The following is a 23,177-nucleotide window of genomic DNA, read 5'->3' as shown; positions in this document are numbered from 1 at the left end:
AAATGTATCAGATCCATGTAAACGCTGCGTATTCAAAGATTGAGGGGTAATATGAAAACCCTCATCCATAATGTGTTCAATAATCCAGAAGTGAAAAAAAATAGATAGATTATATGATCAGTACGTACTGGTCCTTGTCGACAAAGCAGGTAACAACATTGTCTTCGTTTGTAAGGCTCATTAATTGTATTTCAGAAGAACTTTTAAGATTTAATTCTACAAGTGGTAATCCTACTTATACTCAGACTTCCCTTTCTAAGGAAGAAATTCTTCAAAATTTTAGGTCAGTTTTAAGTATTTTTAATATTACACAGAACAAAAATAGATTTGAAATACCCGATATATATTGGATTCCATACAAAGACTCACTGCGGGTTCCAGTAAATGTTCATTCAAATCCCTTTTGTACTCCGCACTAAAGTATTGACAGTAGAGAAGGAAAAACTCTTAGTGTACTGCGCAACAATATATTCAAAAAGTGGTGTGAACCAGGATTTTTTTATTTCAATGACAGCTGCTTTTTTAATAAGACGGAACTTGTAAATTTACAATGGTCATTGGTAATTTGCAAAATTATTTTGTTAAAACACATTGCACACACAAGTACTCTGAAGTTGACGTGAAAGAGATGTTTGAGTTACTGATCGACAATATCTATTTTTTTTTTTTTTTTTTTTTTTTTGAAAAACCAGATATTCCGACAATAAATTGGAATTCCCATGGGTACCAATTGCGCTCCGTTATATGTAAACTATTTTTATATTCCCTTGAAACAGAATTTGTGCGAAGTCTAATGCGTGAAAAGAGGAAAATAATTTCTGTGGCCTTCAACTCAAGATTTAGATATATATATCGACGACGTATTGTCAATTAACAATGGTAATTTTTATTCCTACGTCGATACGATATGTCCTTGTGAGCTAGCTTGAGATGAAAGAAACCACAGAGTCTGACGCATCTGTCTCACCCATGGATATTTTACTTGAAAAAAATTTTACTTGAAAAAAGACGTTAGTGGTAATCTAACAACTAGGCTTAATGATAAATGTGATGACAAACATTTTTCTATCGTCAAATTTCCTTGGTTATGCAGCGATTTACCTTCACCACCTGCAAACGGAGTGTATATATCTCGGTTGATTCTATACGCAAAGTATGCTTTAGTACTTATTTTTACAAATTTAATTATCCCTATTTTTTTTAAAGAAGTTTGAAACTTCATTCATAGAAAATCAAATATTTTTATACGATTTTTCTATGTTGGAACACTTTTTCGAGCCCTTTTTAAAAAATATGGATACATTTTTTTAAACTTTTAAAAAAATTATGTATCCAGGGTAAAATCAAAAAGATTCATTATTGATTAATAACGGAAACTTTTCTTTCTGACACCATACTGTCAGCTAGAAATGACCCATACTACCCATAGTCTTCTGCTTCTCCGCAAACAGAGATTTGAGATTTGGTTTGGTACAAACGAACTCTGGCGGTAGTTTGGAAATAACCATTTTTTTAGAATTAAAATGGCAACTGTGGAAACTTATTTACTGGTATAAAATTACTGGTATAAAATTTAATAAAAGTTTCTATGAATTCTCGTATCTTTGCTCTTATAGCCCTTAGGTTAGAACATTTTGATACCGTTTTCCTCTAGTGGAGATATACAGTTTGTATCATTAATGCAAGGTATTTTATCGCTTTGATTTCGTTATCTTAGCTTAAAAGTTTTCAGAAATTAACACTTTAAATCATAAGTCAGCTTGATATTACCCGCTTGCATATGCCTAATAAGAATATTCCTTCTAAAATGAATTGTTTTGGCATCAAAAATGACAGGGGGTCATTTTTCTACGGGGTCAATTTTCTACAATGCACACGGAGAAATATGACCCCAAGGCCATGATTTCTACAGAAAAAGGGGTCATTTTTCTACGTAGAATATTGACCAGGGGGTCAAATTTCTACGTAGAAAAATGACCCCCGGTCAATATTCTACGGGGGTCACTTTTCGTCGTTACACCGGTCGTGCAATGTCGAAAACCGATTGTTTTAACAAAAGACTAACCCAATTTCTTATAGGTGCGGGACTAATCCTAATAGTTAAAATGTGTGTCAATATTATATTAGTTGGACTTAGCCAAATTCTCTAATGTTAGTTCCACGTTACTCATTATCAATCAAAAAATGTGCAAGGACTAACCCTTATCACTCGAGTGATGTGTGAGAACTAACCCTCTGATGGGTGTAAATAATAAGTCAAATTTTAAATAATGCGAGGACGAATACAAATTGAATTGATGGCTTTTGAATGCAAGAAAAATGAAGTCAAGGGTTGAGATCAGACTACTGTAATGTCAAACACATTGATTGTTCCTCCGCACTTTAGCGCATTGTGTCTCGTTGGAAAAGTCATCGGACTTTTCTGTTCATAAAGACAGCGAACAACGTTAACCTTCACACTTTCTGATAAGTTTAAATAAAATTACATTAAAAATAAAGATTTATGTAGACCTACTTGATAATTTTGTTTTCCATATATCATAGCCTCCAGTAGGGGATGGTTTTTTTGGACCTGCACAAAAAGAAAATATTAGATGAATTCTGTGTTCTCTCTCTCTCTCTCTCTCTCTCTCTCTCTCTCTCTCTCTCTCTCTCTCTCTCTCTCTCTCTCTCCTATTTGTATATCAGTAATAGATATCCAAAAATGTTAAATATTGTCATGTACTTGAGGTATACATGTATTGAGTTGACCAGATTGACGTTTTTAGGACAAACGGAATAATAGTAACACGGACAAAGAGACAGACAGACGGATCATAAACAGTATACATGTAACCCTGAATATTTGATCTCTGTGGCATAAAGATGAAATAAAAGTTTCGGGGTTGTCTTCAGTGTATTGATAAGGGGATATGTCAAAACATTACTGAGCTCAAGTTGGTTAATGCTGCATATGTCATCAATCTGAAGATACAGCTTACACTTACTTATTGTTTTATCTTTTTAAAGCCGCTTTTTAACCATTTAAACCTTTTTATATAGATGAAGTATTTTTATGATAAATTTAAACATTTCTCTTCTGCATGAACTTATGTATCATAGAATTTCTGAAGAGAATAAACTTTTGTTTGAATGACGCAGCTAAACGGTGTTATATCATTTTTTCAATATTTACATTCGCTTTTTTTTCTATTCAACCAACTGTGAAATCGATATGAAAACCATTTCCTTGTATATCTCTACGAGATATACAAGGAGAAACTTGCGTTAAAGTGTAATCAAGATAGGGCTACAGCGATGTTAATAAAAGTTTAAGGATATAGGACAGGAAGAAACTCAAATATTTAGTATATTTATAGTGCTTCCAAACATTTAAATGTAAATATAAGGAATGGTTTTAAGTTTTGCACAGACTTGCATGTAAGCATATTTTTCATGAAGCGCTAGCGTTCTTCATGAAACATACCTACGTGACAAATCTGTGTGTTGCACACACCAATAACACACAAAAAACTTAGAAATATTCCTTAAATAATACAGTGTATGAAGGATAATTTAAGATAAAAGTAACTCGAACAAGTCAACCTCTTTGTTTCAATTTACCATATCGATCATCTTTTTCGATCATCTTCCTCTGTTCCTCTATATCCTTCTCTGAAAACATTAAGATTTTTAAGAAAAAGCACAGATGCAAACAGTTTCAATTGAAATAATTTTAGTAACATTTTTTTACACAAAGATCTACTCAAACAGGAATTTTGAACATTTCGCTTTTTAAGGACATATACAATGTACCTTACCTACTGATAATTTTTAAGATATTCTAAATTTAAACTTATAATACCATTACATGTTCTTAGACACAAAATCAGCATGCATTACCAGGGGTTTTGAAAAGATATCAAATTATGAATTTTTTGCATTATTCAAAGAAAAATGTACAAAAATTAGGAAGCATAATTTCCAGATTTTTTTTCATCAAAATTTGTTTGAGAAGAGGTGTACAAATCCATATATACACATAAAAAGTATTGCACCCAGGTCCTTCATTTAGTGGAACTCTTCAACTCCAGGGAAGAACCCAGTAAATGATATTTAATTCATTCTTCAAAACTGAAAACCCGGTCCTTCGGATGAGACCGTATAAACCGAGGTCCCGTGTCGCAGTAGGTGCTGGCAAGAAAAAGATCCCTCACTGCTCAAAGGCCCTAAGTGCCGAGCATAGGAAAAAATTTGTAGCCCTCCACCGGCAAGTAGTGGAGTCTCCATATCAGTGAAAAATTCTCGAGAGGGACGTTAAACAATATACAATCAATCAATCAATCAAAACTGAAAACAGATGTGTGACAGAAGGGCTATTTTTCAAAAATAATCAATTTTATAATTTATGTATATTAATTGAGTTAGTGCCCTGTTCCTGAAAAAAAAACGTGATTGGAAGATAATCTGAAGTCTTAAAGAAGAGATAGGTGTCCAAATGTACAAGCATGTTTGAAATTTTATGTACGTAACTTGGTGTCTACAGTGACTGTTTTTTAAATTAATAAGCTATTTTTTTCTGGTGAATCCTTTTTGAAGTACTATATAAAGACTAGTTTGCATGTTTTATTGCATGACTTATTTCTGCCTTATTTCATTATTATCAGAAAATATATCCAAGATTTCCAATGGACACCGTTACTTACATTAGCACTAAACAAGTAACATATTACTAGAGATTAACAAGTTGTTAAAATATGAAAATAATGTAATAAATAAGGTATGATGAAATCAGGTTTAATGTTATATTAAATGGAATTTATTTAAAACGTCACAATTTATTTCTAGTTTCAAAAAAGGAGAAATTATGTTAGTAACATGGACACCTAATTAACTCCGAATCAGGCCTTAAAAAGGAAGAAAAAATAACAAGACAATCGAACACTTGTCTTTAATACTTTTAATATTTCATTTCAAAGCTTAATAATAGACTAGCTTTCAAAGAGAATTAATACAGACAAGTTAATTGACAAATGGATTGCTAAATATCCTAGGTCTTCTTTTTTGAGTCTTGTGGATCTTTGCGACATTGTTAAGAACATGATTCAGTCATTTCTTGTAAATCTGAAAGAAAAAAAAAAGATATAAAACAAAACACACCATGATGTAATCAATAGATATGCTGTTTAATTATATTTATTATATATCCTTGAAAAAAAACAGAAACAAGGCAATCAAAGCACAAATATGTCACTACTTCAAGTTTCTGTGACTCCTTTACGAACGTAATTTCGTAAACGATATGGCAATATTAAAAAAAAAATATTCAATAAGTATTCATCTTTGATAAAAACAGAACAAAGCTAACAAATATAGAATAAAATATAGTAAAATGTAACTTTATATTATATAAATAATGTAAAAACACTTATGTTCGTAACAAAAGACACGAATCAAAAGTCAAATGTTAAACCGAAAGTACTCGACTCGGACAGATTTATGCATTTTGTATGGTCATAAACGACATATTTTAGATTCTGATAATTAGCTACATGATATGAAGATACAATGACACATTCACTCAAATTGATACAATATGAATGTACTTACCGAATCTATTATGTACGTAACTTCTTTTTTCCTCATGGACACAATGAGCATCGCCATCATTTCTAGCAGACAGCTGTGTCACCTTTCTACTTTCGTTTTCAATTTATAATTATACCACTGCTACGGACTTCCTTTGCCAAACTTATGATTTATTGGTCGTTATTTTAGCAATCATACTGAAAGCTATTGTGTTCGTAACGGTCAAGACACCAAACATTTTCAAATCAGAGATCATTTTAAAATTACAAAAAGGAACTGAGTTATGTTCATTAAGCATATTGTTTTTAAAAATATATCACACATACTCATTTATCAAACACAGAAATTGAACTTGACAAATTATTTAGTGTTTGTAGAGAGGTGGCAAAAAATTCAATGCATATGGACACAATCCGTTATGAACATTAACCATATATTTTTAAGCTGTTTGACAAAATATATATATTATTTTATATATATACTATGACAATGTACACATATATTATCCCAAATGATTTTATTTTTTAATGAAACAATATCTTTATGCCTATTCGTACGAAAACAGGCTTATTCGAAATACGAGTTTCGATTCAAGATTCGAAATTCGAGTTTCGAGATTCAAGATCCAGATTTACCAATCAAAAGGGGGTTCAACATTTGATTACTCCCCTTTATTATGAGTTTACTATTAAGAAATCGTTTAATATATTTATAACAAATGAGTCATTTGATTAAATTACAATGCAAGAAAGAGTGTTTTATATATATATATATATATATATATATATATATATATATATATATATATATATATATATATATATATATATATATATATATATATATATATATATATATATATATATATATATATATATATATATATATATATATATATATATATATATATATATATATATATATATATATATATATATATATATATATATATATATATATATATATATATATATATATATATATATATATATATATATATATATATATATATATATATATATATATATATATATATATATAACTCTGATTTATGGAATAGGGAGACCATACCTTTATATATGGCTTAAGGAGACAATATACATTTTTTTTAATTATGCATTTTTCTAAAGAGGAATACCAGATCTATGATCTATAGAACACCATTTAGCTGACTCTAGCTTTATTTTTTTAGTAAACCTGCCTACTAAAAATATATGAAAAAAGTGGTCTCCCTAATATTTTATGTTTCTCTCATATGGCTTAAGGAGACCAGTGTATATTTTCATAAATATAACTTCTGGCTTAGGTAGACAATTTTTTTTTCACAGTAATTTCTGTGTTTATACATTAATTAACATATTGTATCCATCCAAAATAGTTGCTGATGATCATCCGTCAAGGTTAGCTGAAAGATATTTGTGGGTGATTCCACAAATTTGAGACAATTTTCATAAGTGAAGGAGTTAATATTGCTCTTTCTTCTTTCTGTGTCCAACATGCTTCAATGAGCTTTGCAATACATATGCTCTTTAATTTCAACGCTAGTCACGAGTCAAAGTAAACAGATTTTATTAAATTTAGGAAATAAAATCAAATTTTTTATGCTTTGGTCATGACCGCAACGATAAAAAAACATGCAGTTTATATTTTTCTATATATTGAAAAGAAATATTTCTTTTACCAATGAAAAGAAAATTAATACTCTGTTATATAATAGAAGTTGTAGAATTTTGCAATACGTTTCTATTCTGTGGGGGGCAAAATAAATCGCCAGATGTAAAAATATGCTATTTGAGTAATTACAAAATCAATTTTTGTTGTTGTAAAAAAACAATATTAATACGTTTTAGGAAGTAACATGCATAAAATGAAGTAATTTATATCACTAAGGCTAATTTTTTACTTATAATCAATAGCATGTAATTTTATTTGCGTGAAAAACTAGAGCTGTGGTCATGACTAAAATTTTCGGTCATGACATCAAATTTTTGGTCATGACATTGCTTTGAAATACATGTAAAAATGTCAATGAATAATTCTAAAATAAAAACCCCAAAACACCAATAAAAATAAAAATAAAAAACAATGTAACGTCGAATAAATTAAACGGTCTAATTCTGCATGATTTTTGTCTGTCAAGTCCAACTCTTTACGAAACACTAAAAAATCAATTGTTTTATGCTTTATTAAATAAAAAATCAATTATAATGTTGATAGTTTAAAATATTTAATGATATATGTTGTTATTATAGCAGAATTAAAAAATGATAAAAAGTTTGAGTTGAAAATTGTAACTATTGTCATGACCACAACATATTAAGTTGCGGTAAATGACAGTTTTGGTCATGACATAAATTGAGTTATTACTTGATCAGCTCACCATACATACTATATGGATGGTACAATGATGTACATAACATTGCAGAAACATTAAATAAAGCCGTTTGGAACAAGTTTACAAAGTAAAATCATTGTATTATCGTGTTTTAGAACATTCGGTCATGATCTAACATAAAGGAACTAATAAAAAAAGATACATACAACGGGATTTTTCTTCTAAACCCTTTGACCTGCACTGTTCCTTTCCTGCCATCAAAACTTTTGGTAGTTTATTAGCCTTCTTTTATGGAGAGCAATAATTCAAAGGGCAGTAACTCTATTTTAAATAGCAGATTGCACAATCGTTTCGGTCATGACGAAATATTAAGTGACACAAAAATATACAACTAAATTTTAGTGGTATGATCGATAAAGCTACTGAATAAAAAAAGAAACATATTTAGGAGAATATTATTAGAGTAAATAAGACAAGTGAAACTGAAAATCAAAAACTAGACGCGTCAAAAAAACTACAAAAAGTGTTAAGTCTATCACAGGGACACTGATATACGTCATTGATACATGAATCAGAGATATTATATTTCATTATTAAAATCAAACTTTAACATTTTTGCATATCAATACAAAAAAGAATATCTTTTTATTTGATTTTGGAACAAAATCAGGGACATTTTGTTATATATAACAGGAATATTAGGGTGTTTTTCATGAGGGACAAAATTTGTCTCAAATTTGTGGAATCACCCTTGTGCTAATATGACTCAACATGATCAGTTAGGTGAGGTAACCTTGTACATGTTGTATATAAAAATATAGTCATTGCATTTAAATCTTATATAGAGAGTACAGTTTATAAGCGTACAGTAGCTTGTTGCTGTCACCCACGTAGTACAGTGGTAAGGGCCTATGCTCAAAAGTCTATGAGTTAAGAAGTTGATCCTTATGACATGTGTTTGAATTCCACTGCGGGAAACAAATATCTATATCTGTTTAAATACTTTGTGATTGAAGAATATTTCTATTTGTTTTCAGTCTCTGTGATGACTCTTTGAAAGTTTTCAAATCTAAATTAACAATTTTTTTTTTCACAATTAAATGGAAATAAAAGGAATCACTGTCTAGCTAGTAGTTGTGGACTATGCCAGGGCTTCTATTAACTGGACAGTGATACCTTTAATACAGTTGACCAGTTGAAACCATGACCTCATGTTCTGCATGTACAAAAAATTTCAAAGTTATGATTAAGATAATAATATTCGGTAAAAGCTATGCCCCATATGCATGAAGTATAGCAATATGTGGATGCCATGTTCAATATGCATATTTGCAATCAATAAACATGCAGAGACCAAAAACAAAACAAAAAATCAAAATAATTCAAATGCTTAAAAATTATTTTATTTTCACCGCATATGAAAATACACTCACTCAAGCATATCCTTTGCTTATTAAAAAAAAGTAGTTGTTTAACATTTAATACCATACCAAACTACAAGAAAGTGCATATTTGACTGTTTAGACTTTTATTTCATTGACAGTTCAATATACATGATATACCAGTCCCATGTGCCACTATAAAACTAGAATAAGCTACATGGTACTTTTTACTTTTTTACTTCTTAAAAACAGAATAGTAATCAAATCAAAATTATGACACATCTACTGATTGCATGTACTAAAATATCAAACAATGTATCAAAAGAGCTTATACAAATTGAATAATACATTCAAAGGTACAAAAATCGAATGGTTTTCATCCATACTTTTACATTAAAGATGCACTACAATTAGTTAACTTGCAACTTAATGATAAATTGAACTTGCTTTAACAATTAATTTACATGCAAGTTTACACACATGTATTCATATCCGATATTCTAGATAAATTATTTCACAATATCAAATTTGGACAATAATATTTTTTAATCTAGCTAGGAAATTATCATTCTTACTTAAATTTCATGAAATAATTGAAGTATGCGAGCTACAAATTATATATTTTAAGATTGTACTAAAGTGTTTATTGTATTTATTATACATGACTGATGACCTAGTAAGACATACCAGTTAAGTCCAGATTTCAGCTGAAAGGCTTCAAGATTTCTAGTGGATCTTTCTCTCATCAATATTTTACACTGAATATTTTCATTTTTTTTTTCAAGACACTGTTTTTTGTCAAGGTCTGTAGGCAGTATGATGCAATCCACGAACTCCTAGGGCAATTTTAGAATTTCTGAATTTCTCTCTTACCTGGCACAAATAAAAGTTTTAAAGTTCAAAATACATTAAACTTACATGAAGAAAACTAATAAAAATAATGATGATTGTAATAGAACTTTCAGACGTTAGGAAGCAACTTCATGTACCTAATTTAAAAATCAAAGGCCTGAAGAGCCTGTGAGTTGACTCGCTTGAGTTAATTGAGCTATTTTCATACAATTGGACACCATACCTTATATTCAGTTTATTTTGCATCTTAAGAGATTTAATATTATATGTCTCCATGTTCAGTTATAAAAAAAAAAAGTGTATATTGCTTTTCCTATATATATATATACTGGTTGGCACTAATGGGCTTCCGTACATATTATTGTGAAAATCAGCACTGCAAACCTAGATTCTATAATGAATTATAAACACACTAACTGCAGTGGTCAGTGTTATGGAGTAATTAGTTTAAAGATTCCCACAGCAAATCTGGATTCTAAAAATAGATTTTTTAAGTACACTAGCTGCAGCTAATGAGAGCAGCAGGTGTTTGTGTTAGGGAGTATTCTAGATCAATTATACATAAACTTCAGATGGGAAGATTAGATCCGCCTAACATGCTTGAACATATATTCATACGCAGTGATTGTACAACATACAGATATTTAATCAAAAATTTCTTTAAAAGCATGAAGACATAAATAATGAAACAGTATGAAATTTTATACAGTTTTTACCTCTTAATTTAAATCTGTTCATACAATCACTCAAACAAAAGCATGTTTTGCTAGAACTATCATATTTGGCGTATGGATGACCTTGATGAATGTGTGAAAAATTTTACAGCTCTGAAACGGCTATGCCAGCAAAGAGTAGCTCGCTACGCGAGCCAACTCAAAAATCAAAGATTGAAGTATTGAGAGTCACCTGTATTCTTAACAAGGGATATGTTTATTTGACAGACAGATGAATGAACAGACTGATCACTATGAAGCATCAAATCTTTTTGAAATAATTTTACTGTTGATATTATATAGGAACTAGAGTATTTTGAGGAATGTATAAGTAGCCTGCTATGTGGCTTCGTTAAAGAGATAAATAAATCTAAGAGTGGCCAGATATTAATATAACATAAGCATGGAGCCTTGGAGGTTCATGCATTTGTCTGCAAGGAAAAAAGGACCAAACGGAAAAGACTGGGATAGAATCTGGCAATCAAATGAATAATTTAATTGAAATTGTGAGAAATAACTATTTATCATTTTATTAATACACATGTAGGTGCTTCCAAAAATCCTCAGAAAGAGAGGGTTTCAAAGTATAGTATCGTGAGCTCATAAACATGTATAAATGCTAATTAAATTCTCTCAAAATTTGAAAGCCATAATTTAAAACAAACTGTACAGAATATTTTTTGTAAAGAAGGGCAAGTCAAGTAAATTGTAATAATAGCATATTCATTTTCAATGACAATCAGTGCATGAGCTAAATAAAAATGCCATTGACTTGGTGCTTTCCTCATGATTAAATTACCAAATTTATCGGCAATATAATTTTGCAAAGTAGGTCAAAGGTCATGGGGTCAGTAACCATGGTGATTTACAAAAGCCCTAGTGCCAAGAAATATATTTGCAAAATATCAAAACCATACCTCTTACAGTTCTGGAGATGTAAAGTGTGACAGACGGACAGACAGGCACCAAGTAAAGTTATCTCTAAGTGTCGTTCTGCTCTGAAATTGACACAAAAATGAAAGTTAGTCAATTTTTGACCATTCACATAACTTCAGTGACAAAAAGTACACTAGTTTAAGAGTGGTACATATATGTAAGTTTATCCTAATTATTTGAGAATATGTCGACACCATTGGTCTGAATATAAGTAAACAAACAAAAGAAATAGCAATTTACTGATTGTAAAACATTGACCTCAAATTTTAATCAGTGAAACCAGAATGAAAATCTTATATATATATCAAAACTTCATAATTATAAAAAGGATATTGAGATAACAAACAGTATTCAATATCAAAGTCCATAAAACAATACAAAATAGGAGCAGAGAAAACAGACTTCTGAAACATCAGAGGTGGGATCATGTGCCATGGAGGAGTGAGCATCCCCTGCTGACCAGTCACACCGGCCGTGTGCTTAACGTCACGATCATGAAATAACGGAAACATCCATCGTCAATTCAGTGTATAAATAATATAATGGACTAACAATTGGTATGGAAAACGTCAGTCAGCATTTGACTCGATGATAAATTGTATTTGCTGACAAGCCATTGTATCGACCATAGAACTTACAAAATGATGACCTGAAACAAGAATGCTGATATTCTTGTTTCATTAACTTGTTTGTCAATAATTTACCTCCATTTAGAAATTGTTCGAATAGCATTTAAGAAATAGACAATTCGTTTAATGATTTTCAAAGTGTCATTGGAATTGGGTTTGATTAAAATGACGTCAAATGTGTAACCGGCGCACAGAGATGTAATTAATTGTTTTGGATATGGTTTATATACACCAAAGACGGGAAAGAAGAGTACATAAGTGACATTACAAACTAGATTTTAATAAAGAAGTAATTTTAAATGTCTTGAGATTCAATGAGAGTTTCTCCTCTATACCAAAAATAGTATGTATACTAAGAATAAGAGAACAGTTATTTATATCAGGCAATGCAGTCACAATGAAAAGCCTTCTTCCTCGTTCATGCTCATTTTACTAATTCACACATCAGTGCATTAGCCAATCAAAGCGTGTCAGATATGCAGATTTACATGCATACACATGTACTTGTCTTTATTCCATATATAATATGGAAAATATGCAAAATAAAAAATGGAAATGGTTACGAAGTTACAAATACTTATACTAGTTCCTGTTTAGTATATTGCAAAAGGAGGTATTTTGAGGTCTAAAGAAAAATCATCTGCGTAACCAGCTACTTGAACTGAAAAGTAGGCGAGTACCCGGTTACTAAAAATCATCCGATTTGACAGCACTAATCGTAGGTCAACTCATACTAGTACATTAAACTAAAAGTGCTCCCTTGATATATTATACTTTACTTATTTTCTACAGACTTATTATACCCTGAAAAAAAAAAAAGAATAGAGAACAGAGGCAATTTGTTTAAATGACCAGGACTACAAGTATAGAGATTAATCCCTACCTCAAAAACAGACTGCCATGGGCAGTCAGCAACTTCCAACTCTGATATGAGATGCTAAACATACTAATTGTCCAAAATTAACAATTTAATTCTTAATGCATTTATAATATATTAACATTCTTAAATTCATGATTCGTACTTGTAGATTGGGACAGATGATAAAATCATTTCTAATTCTATATTTCATGATAATTTGGCTGTTGACTTGTGTGCTTGAATTGAAAGAACAAGTCAACGACCACTATCATTCAGAGTATATTTTGATTTTCACATATTATAGATACTTAAATTTACATAATATCAGGCTTGGGGTCAATTACTTTGAGATGTAATTAATTACTTTCAAATACATTGATAATTTTGTCAATTGCTTGCAATTACAATTACATTGATTTTTTCAAATGTAATTAATTACTTTCAATTACTTTGACAAATGTAATTAAATACATTTCAAATACTCGGGTTTTATTTTTATCAAAAAAAAAAAAAAATGCAGATTTTTTTATTGAAGATTTTTTCTACAGTGAACTTTTATTCAGTGTTTTTGTCCTTGGGTATGAGGGCTTCAAACCTGGACAAAAATAGACCTTTACCTAATTAATGCACTGGGCAGTGTGACACACTGTATAAACAAATTACACATCATAAGACATTGAATTATTGTACAAACACAACCCCATGCTACACCAGTATGGTGTATTCAAGATCTTTTTGGTTAGTTTCTCAAATCCATATTTTTGAAGGATAAAAATATTTATTACAAATCCATTCATTATTTTCTATCTTAAAATGAATAGAGTACAGGTAAATCTAAAGAGGTATGTATAGTTAGTCTAATTACTGTAAAACAAATTAACTATCCAAACAATCTATTGTTATTTGCAAGTGGGAATAGGTGGAAGTGAGATTTTTAAAATGTGGGAATAGGTAGCATAAACACATCAGAATAAAAACTGTGTATCTTTTTTATATACTTTTATTTTCCAAAGAGTAATTGAAATGTAATTGAAAAATAATTGAAAATACTTGACCTTTTTTGAATTGTATTTAAATACATTCAATTACTTGTAATTGAAGGCTCGCTCAAATACAAATTACTTCCAATTACTTTGAAAAATGTAATTAATTACGCTCAATTACAATTACTTTATTCAATTACCCCATTCCTGCATAATGTACAGTATGCATAAGGGAGACCAGATATATTATTACTGCATTAAGGAGACCAACTACTATCCACATGCAAATCAGCATTCACAACTTCAGATATATTTCAATACCCTAGTTAATTACATGCTTTAATTATTACATGAACCAAATTTATGAGGGACATTAAACAACAAAGAAACAAAAAAAAAATGCATGTCAGTCTTTAGATTTATATAATACAGGGTGTCTGAAAAGAAAGGTAACATTTTACCATTTTGATAACTTCGCTAAATCTCGAGCTATTTCTCACAGTGAATCGGATATCATTAGAAAGGGCTCAAATGAAAGTTTTTACCATGAGAAAAAATAATGTGCTAAAACTAATGACGTTCCAACACTATTACGTCATTTCAATTAAATGTTATTTCAATATGGCGTGACTTACGTCAGAAAAGTGTATTTTAATCGTTAAACAATTTTTTGAAACAAAATGTGTAACGGACTTTAAGCGAAAGTTTGGATCCCATTTTAAGAATTGTAATGAGCAGGAAACATGTCTACAAAATTATATCTAAATTCGAGTGACATGGATCAGTAGCAGATGCGCCAAAAGCAGGTCGACCCAGGTCAAGTGGGAGAACTCTACAAAAATGTTAGTACGCTTCGAGAAATGCTTTCTAACAGTCCAGAGAAATCAATTAGACATTCCTCCTCAGAGACTGGAATCCCTAAAACTTGTGTTCATGACATATTTAGGAAGGATCTCAGACTTTTTCCATACAAAATTCAGATAATGCAGAGTTTGAGAATTTCAGATCAGGTTCAAAGACTTGATTTTTGTCGTTGGGCAGCTGACATTGCTGACAATTACACAGATGCATTTCAAAATGTTTGGTTTTCAGACAAATCACATTTCCTCCTCTCTGGACATATATGTAAACAAAACATGAGATTCTGGGGAAATGAACAGCCTCATTGTTACACAGAGAGACCATTGCAAAGTGAAAAATTAACTGTTTGGTGTGCCATATCATCACATGGAGTGATTGGCCCTTACGTGTTTACAGACACTATTAATTCACAATGATACCTGTCAATTTTGAAAAACAAATTTTGTTCCTGCGCTTCGAAAACGAACAGCAAATATGCAAAATGTATGGTTCATGCAAGATGGTGCTACAGCACAAACATCATGTAATATTGAATTAGATTATCTCAATGAAATCTTTAGTGACAAGGTAATTTCCCAGCGATACCCAAAAGTGCAGAAGTGTGGACAATATTGGCCTGCGCACAGTCCCTATTTGTACCCGTGCGATTGCTTTCTCTCAGGATACCTCGTCTTGCGTTTACAAACTAAAAACCAGTGGACACAAATATGCTTTTGTCAAATATTAAACGAGAATTTAAGATCAGCAAAGAAATGTGTCAAAATGTGATTGATAATTTCAAAGTGCGAGTTAGGGAAGGGAAGCTGGTGAAAGGACGTCACTTAGAGAATGTCATTAATTATTGAAATGACGATTAGTACTATGTACTTAAAATGCTGCAAAAATAATATTCTTTGACATATTAATTAAATTAAGCTATCGGATTAAACTTACTTGCTTGCTTTATATGTGTACATATTTTGATATAAATTCTTCTATATTAAAACTGCATTCTAAAAGTTTGAAAGTGTTACCTTTAATTATTTTCGGACACCCTGTACATGTATATTTTATGCATAAGGGAGACCAAATGTATTATTACCTATTATTATGCTTCCTGTCAGTTTGTCTCTATATAACCCATATCCTACTATTCTGGCATAGTGGTCTTAGGATTTAAATAATGTAAGCATACTATGCCAAAATAGTGCACGGACTTACTTACTGAATAAAATTCTTCAAAGCTCACGCCGGGAAACGAACTCACGACCGTAAGTTTAACCGTCTGATGCCTTATCGATTACGCCACTGAGACGATCACTGATTTGTGGAATTTAATTAAATATTTAAACTTAATTTATACAATTGACACAATAAGGAGAAATAGACAAATATTATTTGAATAGTTTCGAACTAATTACATACAGACTGTTAGATGACCTGATGTCATGAAGTCATTAAAAGCTTTTTTATTTAACTCTTAATTTAAGGGTGTGAAAGAAAAATTTCAATGAGAATTGACGTATGCAAACAAATCAGTCGTAATAACAAAACAGAAAATAAAGATGAGTCGCTTTGGGACAGAAAATCCTGACTTATTTAGAGAAAATAACCTTATGTCCTAAAAAAAACCCCTAAGCATGTAACCAATTTTAGCATGAAGATTTTGAATGAGTTCTTGCAAGAGCATCGTGTTAGCACCGATATTTTCAGGAAAAAGTCAAATTGCCACATAAATAATTATAACAGTCAGCATATTAATAACAATAGTGTTGCATTATGCATGTACTATGCCTAAATAGTAGGCAAGGTTTGACACATAGTGCACTCACCTCTGGCTCATGCACCATGTCTACTATTTAGGCATAGTACATGCATAATGCTACTCTATTATTTAAATGTAAGAGACCAATCCAAATGTAAGTCAGTATTCAAAACTTGAGATTTTAATACTCTAGTAATTATATGTTTTGTTAAATAAACTAAATATAAGAGGTACATTAAACAACAAACAAAAATACATGTTGATCTTTAAATTTGTATAATATATGTAACTATGCATAAGGGAGACCAAATGTATTATAACTGCATTAAGGAGACCAACTACTTTCTACATGTAAATCAGTATTCAAAACTTGAGATTTTATAATAACCTAGCAATTAATTTTCATTTTTTCCAAAATGTTTATCTCAATGCGATAGTGCAGTAATTTACTTTAAATTGTTTGTATTTAGATGACCTTAATCAATTTATCTCAGCCAGAATTAAAACAAAAAAAAGCTAATCACACAAGTGGGCAAACACATGAACAGAAAGATGGATATGATGATTCCTATGTACATGTATACACGCATGCTTATAATCAAACAATACACACTGGTATCAAATTTCAATTCAATATATGCAACCTCTGTGAAGAAAATTTAGCAAAACTAGTGACGGACCAGGGCTCTCGATTCTCTAAAATTGGGGCCGTTCAACGGCCTCGTTCCCAATGCAAAAAAGGTACCTTTTTCCCAAAAGAAAGGTGTAAATTTCCCAATTTCCATCCAGAGTAAAATATTAATTAAAAAATAAAAGTCCATCAAACCTAATCGCAAAAAAAAAAAAACAAACAAACAAACAAAACACATTTGCAAATGAAAGTGAAACTGTACTACTATTTTATTAGTTTGCGCAAAATGCATTCGTAAACTGGTTCGGGGAACCAGGTTATGGTTTTTACAAAAATGTATACAACTATGAGTGCAGAGTATCTTGTTATGTAGTTTCGACAAAAACCAGCATTTAATTGGGTTTCAAAAATAGACATTTCATTTAAACATTAGTAAGCTGCACCTAGAAACAAACCCGCGCTTCAGCATGTTCAGTCTCGTGCTGTATTGGTAAGCAAAGTTGCCCATGTGATCAAGGAAATTCGGGACTATGTGACTAGCGACTGTCACGCAGTAAGACATATAACCGCAATATCAACACTCAAAGATAGTAATGACAAAACTTTCATAAATTACGTACCCATTTTGTTCTGTTTAACTGTTTATTCAAACCTGAGTTAGCATTGATGATAAAATGCTAGAAATGCAAAATTTGAGGATTTTTTTATAAAAATGAATTTGTGTTATCCAACTTTTCCCAAAATGACGATAATTTTCCCAATTTGAACGGCCCCGGCCCCAGTCCCAAAAAGTGGTGTGAGAGGCCTGTGGACTACCAAACCTACCAACAGCATAGCAGCAAAGCAATATGTCTTCCCTTTTTTGAAAGGGATGCAAGCATAATTATAAGTGTACTTTTAATTGAATTAAAAACAAAATTACCCTTTGTCAGAATATAGATTAGCAGGAAGGCTGTTTTTCCTCATTTTTTCCATGTTAAATTCAGACTGTTCTTCGAAAGAATCTGGCATACACCCCTGCAAAAGTAAACAAGGAAGATAATAAAGAGCTCCTAAATCAACTGCACATTTTCTTAAAAGAGAACAGAGATAAGTTGTTTAAATGACCAGGACTACATACACAGAGATTAATCCCTACCTCAAAAACAGACTGCCATGGGCAGTCAGTAATTTCCTACTCTGATATGAGATGCTTAACATACTAATCGTCCAAAATCAACAATTTAATGCTTAAAGGCAGAGATTTTAAGCACCGCCTTCAAAAATACCTGGTCTGGGTAGCCCTGTCAATCAAGCGCGTGAAAGTCCATCATTGGATGCTGGAACTTGATTGTTATTTACTTACTGGTCTCTGTGTATACCCTGTACACCTTGTTTGGGACTCGTGGTGACCCTCTAATTAACTTTTGATCCTTTGATTTTTACTGAACATGGTATACAGAAACTGTATTATTACTATGAAAATTTTATATTGATAATATATGAATTAAATATACCTTTAGTATTATAATATAATATGCATTTAACAAAAATTATCCTTTAGCACATAAAACTTTTTTTGAAATTGAAATTTCGATATTAATTTTAATATGCTAAATGGTAAACCTAAAGTGGAGATATATTTCAATACCCTAGTTAATTACATGCTTTATTACATGAACTAAATCTAAGAAGGAATTAAATAACAAAGAAACAAACAAAAATACACGCCAGTTTTTAAATTTATATTGTATACATAAGGGAGACCAAATGTAATTTTACTGAATTTAAGAGACCAACTTCAATCTACACGTAAATCAGTATTCAAAACTTGAGATTTTTGTATTCGCATGAAGTAGAATATATGCCAAATCTTATGCGTGAAAAGAAAAAAACACTTGCTGTGGCCTTCAACTCGACCCTCAGATATATCGACAACATGTTGACAATTAACATTGGTAGTTTCCATTCCTACTTCAATACGATATATTCAGGAGAGCTTGAGATAAAAGATACCACAGACTCTGGCACATCTGTTTCTTACTTGGATATTTTACTTGAAAAAGATGTAAATCACTGTTAATGGTAACCTAACAACCTAGTTATATGATAAACGTGACGACTTTTGTATCGTCAACTTCCCTTAATTATGAAGCAATATATCTTCATCACCTGCATACGGAGTGTATGTACAGTGAAAACTGTCTAATCCGACATCTGAGTTATCCGACACACTGTGAATTCCGATGTTAAATTCTTTTCCATTTGAGTAATTTCCTTGTTTTTAACACTGTGCAATCTGACACTCTGTCTATTCCGACACAATATTGCTCTCCCCGTGCATGTCAGATTAGACAGGTTTCTCTGTATCTCAGTTGATTTGATATGCAAGAGCATGCTCTACATACAAACAATTTCTAAAAAGAAGTAAATTATTGACAAGCAAGTTCAAGTTGATGAAACAAGAATATCAGCAGTCTTGTTTAAATTCATCATTTTGTAAGTTCTATGGTCGATACAATGACCTTGTCAGCAAATTTTTACAGTTTATAATTGAGTCAAATGCTTACTGACATTTTTCATACCAATTGTTAGTCCATTATTTATACACTGAATTGATGACAAATTTTCCATTATTTCCCGATTATGACAAAGAGTACACAGCGGGTGTGACTGGTCGGCAGGGGATGCTCATTCCTCCATGGCACCTGATCTCACCTCCGATGCTTTGTCGGTCCATGTTTGCTCTGCTCCTATTTAATATTGCTTACGGACTTCAATATTGAATACTGTTCGTTATCTCCATATCCTTATTTTATTACTCTAGTAAGTTTTACACTGTATGCTTTGTTAAATAAACTAAATATTAGAGGGACATTAAACAGGTCGAGGAAACTACCTTATATGGATATTGTCGCGATTGCGCACAGAGGTTCTCACAGCAAACAATAGTCCAATCCAGTGAATGAGCCGAAAAGCATGATAGTCTGCTACATGTTTATTTTTACTAACAAACACATGGGTCAGGGAAATTTAGGATGCGATTTCAAACGACTACAGGAGAGTCAGCAAACAATTTTTTTGAAATGTGTTATGAAAAATACGTAGATTGGGTACTAATTAAGATTCCCCATGGTGACATTAACAAATAAAGTAAGTTTTCCTTGTTAAATAGTACTTTGAAATACCCCTCTACTGCTCACAGTCTTCACATTGATAAGTTTTTTAACTTGATAATCATTAATTTGCTATGTTACTGGTTAAATTTATTCAGTTGTTGCTCAGTTATTTGTAACTAGAAATTAAAAGTTGCATTTTATAAACAAAAAAGAATTCTTAAGTTGCATTTTTTTATTATTTACCTGTAAGTTATATAAACCCTCATGCACATTGATCACAGAACGTGAGTAGCATATAATTTGAAGTTGTATACGTTGGAAACATTGACAATACGTAAGCACACCTCAGAGTTGATTGTTTTTGGACCAAGGAATAGTCACGTAAAATGACTTTTCACTGACAGCATAACACAGGGAAAGCTGTCAACAAACGGACTTTTACAATGGAGTGGAGAAAACCCTAATTTTTACCATTGTAAATCATTTGTATATAAATGTGAGCATGTAATTAGTAGATAATGATATTCATATTGTATTAAGTGTGTAAAATGCTTGGGAAAATGCATCACGTTTTTCCAAGAGCAATTTAAAAAACTGGCCTTTTGGAAACACACATGTAGTATTTTTTGTAGTAACCCACAATGCAACTCAGTGAGCTGATTGGTCGATTTGTCAGTCACGTTGGTTCCTCACTAAACATGTAAATTTATTCCGACGTCACAGAAAATAGTTTCCTCGACCTGTTAAACAACTAACAAAAATACATGTTGATCTTTAAATTTATATAATATACTGTATGCATAAGGGAGACCAATTGTATTATAACTGCATTTAGGAGACCAACTACTATCTACATGTAAATCACTTTATCAGTATTCAAAACTTGAGATTTTAATACCCTAGTAAGTTATATGTTTGTTAAATGAACTAAATCTAACAAGAACATTACACTTCCCGTGAGGATCCGGGTTAGAATAGGTCCTCAGTACCCCCTTGCTTGTTGTAAAAGGTGACTAAATGGGGCGGTCCTTTGGATGAGACCGTATAAACCGAGGCCCCATGTTACAGCAGGTGTGGCACGATAAAGATCCCTCCCTGCTCAATGGCCCTGAGTGCCAAGCATAAGCCCAAATTTGCAGCCCTTCACCGGCAATGGTGACGTCTCCATATCAGTGAAATATTCTGGAGAGGGACGTTAAACAGTATACAATCAATCAATAAACAACAAATAAAAATACATGTAGATCTTTAAATTTATATAATATAATGTGTGCATAAGGGAGACCAAATGTATTATAACTGCATTAAGGAGACCAACTATTATCTACATGTAAATCAGCATTCAAAACTTGAGATTTTATAATACCCTAGTAATAAAGCTACATCTTTTCCAAAATGTCCATCCTAATACAATAGTAATTTACTTTAAATAGTTTGTATTCAGATGACCTTAATCAATTTATCTCAGCCATAATTAGAACAAAAAAGCTAATCACCCAAGTGGGCAAACACATAAACAAAGAGATGGACATGATGATTCCTATGCATTTATTAACCCATGCTTATAATCAAACAATATACGAGGGGTGATCAAAAAGTTTGCGAACTAATTGAATAACTTCCATAAAAGAAACAATATTTGGTTTCAGTGTTTGTTATATTTTAAATTATTCCTCTCCGATTTTAATGCACATCAACCACCATTCTACACATGCACGAATTACGTGATATTGGCGGTCATGTGACCCCCTCCGTAGCGTTCTGTCACAAAAATTGAAAGATTTTTCCGAGTTTTATATTTCTTTCCATGTGAGTAAATTTTTATAACAATAACAGTTAATTTGTTAGAAATGGTCAAATCTCGGCAACAGAATGGGTGGATAAGAATATCCTTTCAAAAAATAAACCATTAAAACACAAATCTTCTGTCTCTGGAGAGACCTTTATTCAAGGTGAATAGAGAATGGGTGCATCCTTTTTGTCATATCTAATATGTTTAAAATCCAAAGTAAACGATATCTTAGGTATTTAATAATTATATTATTCTTCAAATATTCAACTATTTTTCAAAGTGTAAATTGGAGGTCTTTGATAGCAAATTGCTTAATTAAAATCACATATCTTTTCAAACTTGCTTTGACTGGACAAGATCACAAGTATCATTTTTAACCTTCTGCCTTCCTTCACTTAAACGATCAATCCAATCACGCAGCACTGTTAAGGCTAGAAAAAGGGGGCGGGGCCTAATTTATTCGGGAAAAGTTTACTGTGACGTCACACAAAAATATGACTTTTATGCATTTCATCATATTAACCGAAAATGAAATAATTTGCAACTTTAAACTGTATTAGCATAATAAACAACAATAAAACTTACCAATGCATTAACAAAAGTCGCTAGTTAAATCCCATACAGCTGGTTTTAAACAAATCACTGATCTCGATAAACTTGTCAATCATGACGTCATTTTGGTAAAAATGACGTATTTCATGTACTGTGAAAGGCAGATTTGGGAATTTTTTAACAATGAAAAATGCGTTTTATTATAAAACGTAATATTATTTACAGGTTTTAATAGGCTAATA

At 31.3% G+C, this 23,177-nt stretch overlaps 1 long non-coding RNA gene across 4 annotated transcripts in view; it reads right to left on the bottom strand.

Moving 5' to 3' along the window:
* Positions 1-9,288: 9,288 nt before the first annotated feature.
* Positions 9,289-23,177, bottom strand: part of LOC134266569 (uncharacterized) — a 32,058-nt gene continuing 18,169 nt past the window's right edge. For all 4 annotated transcript variants that reach the window (XR_009991997.1, XR_009991994.1, XR_009991995.1 and 1 more), the window contains 3 exons: positions 18,416-18,510; positions 11,768-11,848; positions 9,289-10,158 (listed from right to left, as the gene is read on the bottom strand). This is a non-coding gene — a long non-coding RNA (uncharacterized LOC134266569). The remainder of the gene's footprint in view (positions 10,159-11,767; positions 11,849-18,415; positions 18,511-23,177) is intronic.

Source organism: Saccostrea cucullata, unplaced genomic scaffold, assembly GCF_032062105.1.
Source record: "Saccostrea cucullata isolate Sc308-1 unplaced genomic scaffold, CSIRO_AGI_Scuc_v1 ctg4650, whole genome shotgun sequence".
In the NCBI taxonomy this organism is placed as follows: domain Eukaryota; kingdom Metazoa; phylum Mollusca; class Bivalvia; order Ostreida; family Ostreidae; genus Saccostrea; species Saccostrea cuccullata.
Note: the sequence above shows the minus strand (reverse complement) of the source record. Positions and strands in the feature narration are given on the sequence as shown.